General features: G+C 34.7%; 1 protein-coding gene across 21 annotated transcripts in view; it reads left to right on the top strand.

Annotated features, from left to right (window-relative positions):
* NRXN1 (neurexin 1) overlaps positions 1-14718 on the top strand; it is a 916928-nt gene that overhangs the window by 773087 nt on the left and 129123 nt on the right. The window lies entirely within an intron of this gene.

The following is a 14718-nucleotide window of genomic DNA, read 5'->3' as shown; positions in this document are numbered from 1 at the left end:
CGTTCGTTTCACCCAGTTGTGGGTTTTCTGAGAGACCATCAAGTATTGATCGGGCTTTAGAGTCATGTGAATGTGCTGCTTCCTAAACTGTTCTTGATACGGTGTAAAAATGGCATTTTACGGACGAACTTGAAGGCACACGGTATCTTTTGCAAATTGCAGGACATCAGTGAAACCAGAAAAATGCACACATAAAAGGCTCACCATGTCAAAGCTCTTTTTACCAGATCCTTGCATTTGAACAAAGGAAAGGCTTTGTCAAAAGTAACAGAGTTAACACTGAAAGCTGAGGGAGGGACTGTTATAACCCTGTTCCCTGAGAGGACACCGAACCAGATGACCCCTTTGGCGATGGTGTGTAACTGGAACTCATGAGAGGCGAAGAGGGCCTAGGGACAACCAGAGAAACAGTAAAGGAACTATTTATAGTACCGTCAATCAGCAGTTACAAGAACATGAAAATAAATGAAGTCTGTTTTCCCTGTCAAATAACCATGGGGTTTCACAAGGATTCTGACACTAACGTTACTCATTTCAAGCCCCTGAAATGAATGTGAAGCTATTGTAGAGAAAAAGAAAAAAGATCGTGTTCATAGCTAATGAGCTTTGTGAGCACTGGGTTACTGAAAGGCAGTAGGTTTGAAATGTAAATCTGTGTTACTCATGGTTGTATATATTCTCAATTAAAATAACATTTTATTTTAAAGTAAAGTACAAATTGAAAGAATAAATTTTACTGGAATTTACCAAGGAGATTATTGAAAGCATCAGTCTCATTTCTCTCTGCTCTTCTTTTAGATACAACTGTATTTTGACAGTAGATTTATAGCACAGTATAAAGAAAGAGTGTAAAAAGAAATTTTCATTTTGTACAATAGCAAGTACCAAAATGTATCTATAAACTCCTCTATCACAACTGTCTTATTCTTGGAAGAAATAATTTGAGGAAATAACTAACTTACTAAATAAAGATCCATTTTCTTTACTACTGACTCACAATTATGGAATCAAATGTCTGTGACACCCTTCTGAACCTTTGCTGACTTATAAAATTTTATATCTCCAAACCTCATTTCTAACCTATTTTATAAACTTGGTGCTCTCCAAATATTTGTTCAATTAAATGTAATAAAAAACTGCTCTATGACAAAATTTAGAAGCAAGCACATTAATAACAACTGCCTATTATAGTACTTGCAAATAGTAGGCACTCAGTGAACATTTGCTGAATTGATATTCTGGGGAATTACCCCAATTTTACACTATAATGATGAGAATGTATACCTTCTGTTGCCATCTATAATAAGATGAAGGAATGAAAGATCTGGAGGAAAGTAACTAAATCTGCACACACTGTTCCACAGCCCCTGGTAATCCCTTATTGCATTTACTGAAATCCTAGTAGAAATGTTTTGTTTTTAAATAATAACTACAGCCTCAGTGGAATTATAGAAAAGTAAATTGGTGAATTTCCTACAATACGGATTGATCAATACCTCTTTACTGAGAGGTAGTCATGGCACTGGACTCCATAACAAATATAAAGTAGGGTAAATTCTAGGCCCTGCTCCTGGAATGTGTTAACTGTGAATAGTGGACCTGAACATGTAAAATGATAAATTTTATTATTATTATTACACAGCAGCAGTTGCTTCTTGAACCGTAGCTTTGTTTTACCCGTTAATGCTTTAAACTTAATTTAGAAACTTTTTACTCTTTCTATATTTTTCAAACTGGTGTCTTTAAGAATGCTGTTCTAGAGAATGCTAATGATGACCTGTGGGGGGAGAGAGGGAGTCCCACTGTTAGGTTAGTTTAAGATAGTCTGAATTAAACTGAGTTGAAAGTGTCTCTAGTAGGGCTTTATTATATTAATATTCATGATGCATCTCTAAAAGGGAAGTATGGTTGGCCTTTCCCAAGCACAGATCAGCAGAACCTAGTTTTCTAATGCATTAGTGCACATGGGTAAATATTTTATGGTTCTAAAATTTCCCATACCTCACTTTTACTGTAGCTTATGTGATTAAGTAGACCAGATACTGTGTACTAGCTATAGTTCAAAAAAGTTATAGACCCTGTCTTTTTGTGGCATGCTAATATCCAATTTGAATACTAGTCATTAAGATTGGGCAGTAGTGATTAAGTCAACAAATATTTGTATATTATACCTAGACTAATATTTGTTTAACAGATAATGTCTTACTTATCCATTAAATGGATGCTTAGTATAAAAACAATATAAAATATATTTAAAAATCAGAAGCCAGCAATATCATGATAATAAGGAGCCAATCTTTGGAAATAGATATTTCAAGTGCAACCTTTTGTATTTAGCTCTTTCGCCGAAAGGTATTTTAGAAAATATTAACAAACCTAGAGTGAGCAGAGTTGCAGTCATTCTGAAGGATGCAAGCAAGGGTAAGACACAGTCTGCCGTCATGGAAATTAGAGCACCTGCCAGGGTTTTGAATATATACATATAAAAAGTTAATGATCAGTATGTAAAGAGCTCACGGGAGTCACCATCGTTGCCATCAGGTATTTTATTAATCATCTGCTCTGTGCATTTCAGCATGATGCTGAGGTAGGAAATAAGCCACGGAAATGTCAAACACCCTTTTCTCTTGGAGCTTCGTCTGCAACAGCTCCATGAGGGCTGAGTATGAAGTTAAAAGTGTCATCTAGATTAAAGTTTTCAGAACAAAGTGATTTTATGTATGAGTTCAATAGAAATGTCTAGCAGATCTCTTTTATATTGGTTTGTGGGATAACTATTTTTACTTAAATTTTTTTTTGTTATTATTCATTAGAAAAACATTTGGACCAAAGCCTTTACCACCAAATTCTATAATCAGAGAAGCGGGAACCATCAGACTATACTTGGTTCCTTTTAAAGTGCCTGCACAGCAAAATATAGGTAATAAGGGTTGAAATTAGTAATTAAGTATAGCACTTAACCTTCCATTATAGGGTTTTGTGGTAAGTGCTTTTATATGAAGCAATTCATCTGGTAGCAACACTATACCTTTAATGAGAAGCACCTAAAGCGTTGACCAGTGGTATTAGTCTGTAATGGCCTGGAAGGCTTTCAGAGAGAAACTAATTAGTAGAGGTAGATTATATGCTCTTTTGGAGTGTATGAAATATTCCTGTAACTCAACAATTTACATTTTAAAATAAATAATTTTCTGAAGAGCAGACCCAATTTCTGTTCTTTTCTGTGCATGGAGCAAAGTGTAGAAATAATATTTTGCAAACCATTTAAAGTTGAGGAAACCATTTCTTGACGCTTATCAGTTAAAGCTGTAGAATATAATGCATCATTAATTTCTGATTTGCCCCTAATTACAGTTATACAGCAAAATTTTCTCTCTCAACAAAAATAGACTTCTTCGCATAATGTTAATCCACAAAGCCTAACACCATCTTACTTGCTCAGACTAAAGATTACACCATATAAATCACAATGAACTTTGAGAATAAACCTTTGATTTTCTTTTTCTACCACAGTGTGCCAAAAAGATGTCCTTTATGTTATATACAAGGTCAAATATTTGTCCCTGTCAAGTTAACACATCAAATCAACAAATATCTAAAGGAGGTGTACTATACTAAAGGAACATGCTAGGTTTACCATCTGGTTAAAGAGATAAGTAAAAAATATTCAAGCTTCAAAATATAATATGTGAGAAAACATAAATTATTTCATATTTGGCTAATTTTTGGATAAGATGTACAAAGGAAAAAGGGAAATATGTTGCAAGGAAGAAGAGGGCATTTTGGAATGAGTGGTCTAGAAACAAGTGGGAATTTGAAAGATTAGATTTTTACTTGGAAGAAGGTGTGCATCATTTTAATGGGACTAACAGGAAGAGAGAGACAGAAATTACTTAGAAATCTTCTAAACAGTTCAGGTGTCAAAAAACAAAGGCTTAAAATAGGGTGTGAGAAAATGAAGAGAATGAATGCAGAATACATTATAAGACCAGGGGAACAACTAAATAAAAGGGGCATCAACCCACTTTTTAGTTTCTCTCTCTCTTTTCCTAACCATTAATTATTCAGTGTTCGAATGCTGTAGTGTATCACCAGACTGCACGAGGATCAATGAAATGGAAATCTGCTGAAGGAACAAATAGAGAGGTCAAAGACAGTTTGTGCTTGCTGAAAGTTGAGTCTGGAAGACCAAAAGGATTCAGCAAACCTAGCAATGTAAATAAATTGTGTTAATTTCAAAATGAGTAGTACAGGGTGTAACTGCTATTATAGTATAAAGACAGGAGAAAACAGTGGTCTGGAGTGGGAACAAAGTAGGTCCTAATAAGGATGTAAAGATTTGGAAGGAACAGAAGAATAGCCCGAGAAGAGACTTAGCATTTGCAAAAGGGAAGCAACTTCAAAGATCTCTATCGTGAGGCTAATCGATTTGACCACGATCACTACGCTCGTTGGGGACTCTTGTCTTCTGTCTCTGTGCACCTTACTTCATGCTGTCTAGGGGACAGAAACTAAAAGGAAGAGAGATCATTGTATGTAGCCTTCAACACAGCAGAGTACAGTTTTTATAACTAAATATTATGACTTACATGACTGGTCCTAACTGCATATTTTAGTCCATCTCACAGCCTACCACTGCTGACCCACACAGACACATATATACACAGAACTATCTAAGAAATGTTAAAAATAATAACACATGGAATAAAAATAATTTTTTTCTTACAAAAATGATACTTATTTTGTTATTATTAAATTTTTGAATCAATACTACTTCTTAGTAGGCACTGATTATTTTTTGACCTAATGTTAAAAATGTTATTTGCAAATTAAGTGACCATTATGAATTATTACTATTTTACTCTTCGTACAGCACTCAACTTTCAAGTTGGCACTCTTTCCAATATTATATATTTATTTCTTTATATTTATTTTTCAGTGACATCACATGAAACTTAGTTGATTTCAGTAGCTAGAAGAGGAGTGAGTCATTAGAGGATTCAGGTTTTAAAATCCTTAAGAACTACTTGGGAGAAAACCTATATCTAAATAGGAGACTTGTCCCATGTCTTGGTTAAAAGTATAGATATGGAAAATGTTTGACAGAATCTCATTTCCCTCCTACAGAAGTTAAGACATTGGAAATATAACTCTCTTGTGGAAACTGATAAACTATGCAGAATATTTGAACCTTCTTTTTCAGATAAATTACCAATTTTTGGTAGACCCAACAGAAGGCATAAAAATCAGTACTTGGCACATAGTAAGGTACTTAATAAATAATTGTTGAATAAATCCAGTTTCCTCATTCAAATTCTATGTTTAAACATTGTCTGCCGCTGCCCCGGCCAGGTGGCTCAGCTGGTTGGAACGTCATGTAGTCCACCAAAGGGTTGTGGGTTTGATTCCCAGTCAGGACACATACCTAGGTTGCAGGTTCGATCCTGTTGGGGCTTCTGGTGAGGCAACCAATCCGTTTCTCTCTCTCTTTCTCTCCCCCTTCTCCCTTTCCCTCTCTCTAAAATTAATAAAAAACATATTCTAGGGTGAGGATTTTTTTAAAAAGCATTGTCTGTTGCTGGTGAGTTTAGCCAAAATATACTTATGTGCATGGTTGAATATATAAATGTTTGGCTTCTATTTGGCATAGTTAAATGTTTACTAATTCAAATTTTCCAAGTGAAGCTTATATGCTATGAGAAATCTGAAGCCTCCAATGCTGTAGCTATGTTATATAGAACTAGCGGCTAAAACTCTGACAGTTCTGTTGGTAATTATCTTCTTTTGTGGTGTTCAGCTTTTCTGGGACTTTGGGAGCTTTTCTTAATAATGAAGCATAATGAACTTTTTATTGAATAGTATATTAAATGCATCTGCCCAAAATGCTTAGCTTCAGAGAAATTGTATCCAAGGAAATGGAAAGAAATGGTATATTCTCAGACTTCTCACTCATTCTTATATTTTTTTCAATGACCTGGATTTTTTATTTTTAATATCAAAGAGTTCTTACCATTACTGTAAGGCAACCACAGTAGGAATTTTAATGTCCTAATTCTTTTTTTAAAAAAATAATAAAAGAGAGAGAGAAGGTTCCTTTGATGGTTTGGTGGGCTTTGCTATCATTTAGACTACACAGGCTAGAAAATAAAGATAATATAGATATTTTCCAAGAGACTATTATTCACAGAACAACAAAAGTAAAGGAGATTATATCAATAAGACTGAAGGGCCCATTCTTTAAATCAAAGTCTTGTAGATTGAATGTGAATTCCCTTTTCTGTTTCATTCTTATTGTGTATTTATGGTAATGTTTTTAATGTTCCATCCCAGGAATTCTGTCAGTTAAACCTATCCTGCTTCCCATCAGGTTTCTACCTATAGAATTTGAGCCAGATCTTTCAGTGCCGGATCAGTCATTTTGTGTAAGATAGATAATTCTGAAAGCTCAATTCAACCCTAGCAGGCTATTTCTTACTATTTTCAGAACATGCACATTCTTTACCCTAAAAATGAATGATTATTAAATGCTTATTGCTGACAACAAAAATAATACAAAAAAATAGTTTCTTTAGATATGTGTTGAGTATCTACTATTTGGATACCATTGTGAATGGTACAGAGACATGTGAGTAAAAGTTCTTCTCTCCCTATTTCTCCTACTACTTTGTGCTTCTCGCTTAAGTCAGTCTGATTTGCAACCAAGTCAACAGAATGGGGTGACTTTATAACTCCATCAGAAACCTGGAGCCCAGTAAAGTAAGAGGACAGTCTATGGGTTCCCTGTGTATTTGAAACTAAACTTAATTCAAAAGCCCATTGGAAAAATCAGTTAAGTATATTTTGAAACATTTAAGAAATAATAAATTTGTTTTATTTTAAAAGTGTAATTTATGAACAAGCTCTAGCTTTTTCCTTTGAGACTGACATTTAATGAAAAATGTGCTTTTTACCAGTATTCATTTGCCCTTTTTTTACTGTGACAGTTTCTTAGACTCTATCACTTAGAAACCAACAAATCAAATTAAATTAAGAAATAGTTGTTAATTCACTATGTTCAAGGTATTTTGCTAAGTGTATTATATTTGCTGTAATATACAAATAGCATCCTTCTTCATGATTTCCAGAAGATCCTTCCCTTTATCTTTTAGTTCCCTGTTTTTGTATCCAATGAACAATTTGTTTGTGACTTAAATTCTTAACATAATAAAGGAATGTGTTGATCCCACTCCTGAAAAATATTTATTTTAAACAGAGAATAGCAGTAGCTTAAATTTTAAGCACAGTCAAAAATATTGACTGAGTAATTGGCTCCAAGGACTTTTCTTCAAAGATATCAATAATTGGGCTAATGAACCTACCTACTCTTTCCAAACAATAAATTACTCATGTCAGATACCAAAAAAATGAATTGCCACTACAGATGCCAAATTTAGTATTTAGTGGGTGAAGTAGGAAAGGGTTTTAAGAAAAAGCTAAAGATTAAAGATCAAAGAAATTATATTTTTAAGAATGTTAGGCTTTTAGGAAACTTCGCATAGCTTTTGCCAAGTGTTTGGTTCAGTTTGATAGGTTTATACTTTTATAACAATGCTTTTATAGTTTATTATCCAAAAGTATATATCTTATATCATGCAATTTATAATTACCTGAGTTTGATGGAAAATAAGTCGTGTTCCCAACTCAATGACGAGACTTTCTCTTAATACTTTCTCAAACACTCTGACCTCTTATTTTCTCAAGAGCTTTTCATTAAATTGCCCAGAAAAAATTTTGTATTTTTATGGCAATAAAGATCACAAATAGTATTTTTGTGTATGATTATGCACTTTAAAAAATTCTACTATGAGAAGGAAACCTTCTTAGTGTTTATCGTCTTCAACATTTGAAACAAGGCTTATTGTAAAATTATCATATTATTTTCTTTTGTCAATTGTCTACCTACTTTTCTTACCTTGAAATCTCAGGAATAAGCTGATATTAAATGACACTTTACTTCTAGAAAACAATGACAGCGTCTTCAAGAGGTAGCAGAATAGCAAAAAAAAAGTTAAAATTGCACACACTGATGTTCAGACCCTATATGAAGTACAACAATTATGTAACTGTTTTCAGTTTTAGACATTAATTAGGTACATTTTTCTTAACCTCTTTTGAATCTCTGCCTTGATAAGAATCTGTTAAAGTAGGACTTTTTATCTTTAGTAAAATATACACATATCTGCATATACACTCAAATTTATGGGTATGATTTTTAAGAGCTGTGCTTCAACATTCTTATGGTCCATTTACTGAGGATTCAGAACCTCTGATCTTGAGGATGTTGACATTTTGGAGGGGGAAAATCTATTTAATGAACCTATAAGGAGGAACCTCTTTGTATCTAAATAAGACATGCTTTCATTGCAGTATAGCTGCCCTTTATTTACTTTCTCATAATAATACTCTTTTAACCATTGATGTAACTGTCCAGATTTAGTTTCTTTTAGCTCAGGGGAAAAAAATTTAATAGAAAAAGTCCCACTATTGTACTTCCAAATTAGGATAATTGTTCTGTCAAATATGCTTATAAGAATGGTACTATCCTGCCAATAAATGTATTTTGAGCACTGATACTATGCTTGATATAATTCTAACATTGGTGCATTGGAAAAATACTCTGAACTCAACTGAGGAAAATAATATTAACCAGATTTGAAACCTTTACTTTTTCTCTTATCCTTCTAAATGTATTTTAAAATATCGACACACCCTTATTCACTCATAAATCCTGTGCTTCATTTCCTCTTTTGCTCAATCAAGTCACATATATCTTAAATTATGTTTATTTTGGTACAAAATAGTTTTTTTAAACTTTCTGATTGAAGATATTTTTCTCAAATATTCATTTCATCCTGAATTAGAAAATATTAAGTAAAAATAAGCAACTAGAAATGGAAAGGAAGCGTCAGAACGTGGATAAATCGTTTGAAAGAGCTAACCCAGGTCTTAGAACTATCCATTTCTTTCACACATTAACATCTACCTTTTACCAGGTGCCCTAACGGAGGCCAAAGCCTCAACTACTCCTTCAGTTCATCAACGAGTGTTCCCTAAGACCTATCCACTTTACGGTTGTCCTGTGGAGTGTAAAACCGAGTTGGAAACACAGGGAAGCAAAAATCACTGTCTTTGTCCCCAAGAGTTTAAGGTATAACTTGGGAGGAAAGACAAACCAGTTAGTGAAATATGAATGTTGTGGGAAATACAAGATTACATAGGTCAAAATATAAATGCAAGAACTGGAAGAGATACGAAGTAGAGAGAAGAGATATGTTTAGTACTAGAAAGAAGTAATGTCTGAGCCTGGCCTAGATGGGATATTTGGGCATGTATTGGTGACAAGGAACCCATTCCAGGCAGGAGAGAAGATGGACCCAAAAACAGAGGTGGTTACAAATTCCAAAATAGCACCAAAAATGGTCTTGCTCTTTGTGATGGGGGGTATTTGTTTATCGTATTTAGTTAACAAGCTTAGTGACTAAAGCTGAGAGAGTAATTAAGGAAGGAGGATTAGAACTATTTGGTTCCAGAATTTGTGGGTGTCTAAGGGGTATCTATTCTGTGACAGGACAATGTCTTCTTTGGGACCTTTAAGTTACTCCTAGACTTAGGAACATCACATAGGTTTTCAGTTCAACTTGATCTGGGCATTTGAAAGAAGTTGAGCACAGTTTCTGAGTCTACAATGATAAAGTGAAATTATCAGTGTCCACCTGGACAAAACTCAGGTAACTGCTACGGGTAGTGTGTACCTGTTAAATTTTAATAAATTCTGGATGAATATGTAGTGATGAGCACAACTGAGTTTCATTTGTACAAAAATGTGTATTTCTGATTGCAACTAAATTCTAACTCTAAACAAATTATAAGTTCCCAAACCATTTTATCCTCTTAAATTGCTAACTTATGTTATAAATAACATAATTCACCTTATTAGCCCCCAATATCAAAATATTTCTTGTTATTCCACCCACACGGACACTGAGTCCAATAATAGGCACTAGTTTCCACAAATTCTTCCTTCAAATATCCCCTAGTTTCCGTCATTTTGTATCTGTGCTGACATTATTCTAGTGATGTGAGGCCTTTATTACAATTTTGTCTCTTTTCCTATTGTCAGCTATAAACCATCTATATTCCTCTTCAAGCCCCATTATTTTATTTCATTTGGTATATAGCTAAAATGTTTATCTTCCTAAAATTGCTTTTATTATATCTCTTCTTGCCCCGCAATTTTTCAGTGGCTCTCCAAAGTGAACTATAGAAGGAATAGAATTTGTATGGATGAAGAGAGTGGTAGGGTTCAGTGCCCTTCTCTCAGGTCTGGTTTGATATTTTACATTTTGAAATCTTATATTTCTAATTTTAGTTTTTTGTTGTTTCTACACATATAGAATTTTTTTGAAAATCTGTTTTTCCTGATTCACATTTTTCTAAGTATTGTGTTATCATTTCTTTGTTCTTGCAATAGGAAACTTAGGATTACAGGTGTTTATTTTTTTACTTGTCATTTCAATTTCATACTTTGAATTTTACTGTTATTTGTTCATATCGAATATACATAAAAGCCATTAACTTGAAAAACTAAACATAATGATTATATGCAATTAGAGTATTTCAATGTATAGCCCAACAAAAACAAATCAAAAGGTTTGTTGAATTTGCCCATAATGTGTGACAATGTTTCTCCTTTCCTTTTGCATTTCCTTTAAAAAGGAAATAACATGAACAAGAGTAGTTTTATGAGATAATTTACTTCAACCCTTAATGAGCTATGGTACCTCTTGGACTCTCTTCCAGTTCTGAGGTGCTCAAGAGGCCAATCTGTCAAGGCTCAAGGCTGTCAAAGCCCTTATGCATTGGCTGGGAATTCGACTAAAGTCTTTTTTGTTTCTGTGGGTCTGTGATTCTGTATGATCTATAAAAACAATAGTAGCGATCATATATTTAACACTGATTGTCTACTAGAAACTGTTCCTGGGTGCTTTATACACATTACATCTTATTCTTAAAAATAACCTTATAAGGCATCCCCGATTTACAGATATGATGCGACTTGGAAAGATTCAGCGTGCTCTTGAGTGCATTATTGAGATTCGAACATGGGCTTTCTAACTCCCATGAGATCAAATAGGCTTGATTATGTCTTTCCATAAATCTTAATAATCATATAGTTTAAGCATTTAGAAAATCAAGATTTCACAGATTTCAAATGGAAAAGTCTTTATCTTGGAGCTATTAAAAGGAGACTTTTTATTTTGGGAAGGGAATGGAAGATCAGTAAGTCTGTATCCTGGAGAAGAGGCTGGGAGCATGAGGTAGTCCTCATAAAGATTCCAGAGTAAAGAGATTCGGTATGGTAAGGTAAAGGACAAAGAATAGTGAAAGAGACAACTGCCTAAGACATTAATTTATTCAGTAATTCATTAAAAAATATTTCTTTGTACCTGGCTCTATGCCAGGCATACAGTGGTCATCTAAACAGACACAGTCCCTTCTCTCATGGAGCTTACAGTAGAGTCTATTGGAGAAAACACATTATTTCAAAACAATGTGGCTAAAGTGTAGAGATTAAGTCAGACGGGGCCAGAATGAATGTCTAGAGCTAAGATAGGAGCGACAGAGGAGTTCAGGTGCTTCTTGGACTACAGCACGGGGAGTGGAGACCGAAGGACACTGATGTTGAAGGTGAAGGCTGACTCTCCCTGAGGGTGCAGGCCACAGGAGCCTTATAAGACAGCAGAAGTCAAAGGCAAAGCCAAAGCTTTTCCACTCCCTTTACCAAGCATTTTCCCAAGGAAAAAGCAGGCCAAAACGTATTGAAGTCTGGCCCTGTAGTTGCAAGGAGTGAAGTGCTGTCTAATTTCTCAGGAAATATAGGGGACCTTGAGATGATCACAGTCACACAGATCTCAAGTCTGTTTTAGCACACATTGGTGCAGCCCTCTGTTTGCCAGGCTCTCCACTGCCCCCGGGCACTCTCAGGGGAGTTCTCTCACCCCTGCTGCAGGGGGACTTCACGGAGATATCCCCTGCAGCAGCTGGGCTTGGGGTTGGCATCATTCCTCCGCAATCATCACCACAAGAGATAGAGTACAGAGTAAGACGCTCATCTGGTTTTGAGTAGCTGAGAAATATTCCAAATTAATTGTGCAAGTTGCTATTTTGATGTTATTGACATGACTTCTTCAACAAGCCCCCTTGCCCCCCAAGCTAACTATGTTCTCCCAGAATCAGTTTTTATGTTTATTTAAAAAGATTTCTCAGGCAGTTCTTAAAATAATAAATTATATGTGAATGATAAATATAAGCTTGCCCTTTAAGACTTGTTTTTAGAGTTTTGGAAATGGGCACAGTTAACTTTTTGTGATCTCACAATAGTTACCAAATTAAAGAAAATATCAGAGTATTTCAATAAGAGAGTCTTACTTTGTTTGATAATTAACATAATTAGGGGTTTATTTTATGCAGTTTGTTTTTTACATGATAAGTTCTAAAATTAAATTGGAAATTTAACACTAAGACTAAATTTTTAATAGTATTGCACTTATCTGTATTAATGAAGCTATAGGGGGTCACAAAATAAAGAAAATGGTAGTATCACATAATTGTTTTTAGTTTTAGAAATTTCATTTAATAATACTAAAGTTTAAATAATTCCTTTTACAAAAGTTATCTATAGACATAATGGAACTATGCTGAAATGTATATGTTTCATGTTGAAATCAATTTCATTATCTTATAATTTAAATAGTGCAAAATGTAAATTGGAAGTTTATTTTGTAACTGTGCTATCTACCAGAATTGTGCAGAGTATTAAGATTTGCAGCAAATCCAGAAAAGGAGAAAATGTATTCTTTAACCCAAATTAATAATTAAAATTGGTACAACTTTGACATTAACATAGTACTTTATAAAAATGCAAATCCAAAAGTACTCATTCCTAGACTTTTTTGGCAATTAGCAGCAAAATACTGCTTAATATCAAAGGTTCGTGAATAAGCCAATAATATATGATTTTAGCAATATATGATTTAAAACTAGTTAAAATTTCACCCCTATAACAAAATGCTACAGACTGGGTGGTTTAAACTAGAGAAAATTTATTTTCTCACGGTTCTGGAGGCTAGAAGTCCAAGGTCAAAATGTCAGCAAGGTTGATTTCTTCTGAGGCCTGGGTCCTTGGCTTGGAGAAAGCTGCCTTCTCTCTGAGTTTTTATATGGCCTTTTCTCTATATGTCATGGCCCTGGTGGCCTTCTGTATGTCCAAATTACTTCTTATAAGGACAGCAGTTAGATTGGATAGGGGCCCACCCTAAGGGAGTCATTTTAAATTAATTATCCCTTTACAGGCCTTGTCTCCCACACAGTCATATTCTGAGGTACTAGGGATTAGGGCTTCACCACATGAATTTCAAGGGGGCACAATTCAGCCTTTAACAGTCTTGAAGTATTTGAAGGGTTCTTGTGTGGAGGATGTGAACAAACTGTTTACATTCACTAAACTCAACACAGGCCAGTTGGATTGCAGAGACTTCAAGGGGAAGAAATTAAATGAAGTGCTAATTAGGCCAGAGCTGTATGGCCCACTTAGTTTAGCCCTCTACTTGAAAATGACACAGACTAACTAGAGATGTGCTGGGTTATGAAAACAACTCCGAGTGGATCAATTTCAATTTTCCTGACTAATGGAGCATCGGCTTAAACTTGGTAGGACAATACATGTAGTTTTGCTCTTCTCTCCATTCTGGTGCACTAGAAATCACCCGTGGCTTATTGTAAGGGGGGATACTGTTGCCAACAGAGAAGCTCATAGTCTTATTCCGAGAGATATAATGAACTATTTCTCCTTTGTACTTACTGCATTCTTTAGTATGTCTGGAACTTAATTGGTGATCTCCACCAGGCTAGGAGTTATACTGGGGCTGCCTGCAGGTTTTCAAGTCTGCTCTTGTCAGACTTGATTGGATGAGAACTGTCATGAGGATGTCTTCTGAACCAGAAATAGCCCCCAAAGTGCAATTCCCCAGAACACAGGCGTTAGAGAGACCTAAGAAAAGATTTTATTTAGATCAATTATGAACAAAAGGGGTTTGCAAAGAGCACTCATTGATTTGAGGAAACCCTTAGATTCCCTCTTGAAATTGTCCTTTCTTATCTCTTTAGTGCTAAGAATTAAAAATGAAGAGGAGACAAACATGTCCTCTTTGCTCCCCTATCCTCTTAACTACTTCTTATAAGATTGAAATCTCCTAAAACCTAACTTCTGCCTGCCTTGCTCCTTTTTAAATGACTGGCAGAGCAGTGACATGCTTCAATGGGTGGATAGAGAGAAGCGAGAGGAATACCTAAGTGAAAGGTGTATCTGCATGGTTGAAAGAAGAAAGAAGACAAGCTTGCAACATTAAACATATCAGAAAAATGTAATGGCTTAATTATAAAGGTCTCCAAAGATGATGACTGAAAGTGTTCATAAATCTGTAAAAGCACTATGAGATAGTTTTTTTTAAAAAAAGAACACTCCACATCAAAGATTTCACTGCCTTTTAAAGGTATTTGCAGAGTTAGAAACAGTGATGACATTTCGTTTTTATGCCTCTAAAATTAATTCCCTCCTAAAAACCCACAGACAGCATTTCTTAACAAGACCGCCTCATGTATGCCTCTTGACAGCCGTAC

The sequence above is a fragment of the Miniopterus schreibersii genome (genome assembly GCF_964146895.1).
Source record: "Miniopterus schreibersii genome assembly, chromosome: 13".
In the NCBI taxonomy this organism is placed as follows: domain Eukaryota; kingdom Metazoa; phylum Chordata; class Mammalia; order Chiroptera; family Miniopteridae; genus Miniopterus; species Miniopterus schreibersii.
Note: the sequence above shows the minus strand (reverse complement) of the source record. Positions and strands in the feature narration are given on the sequence as shown.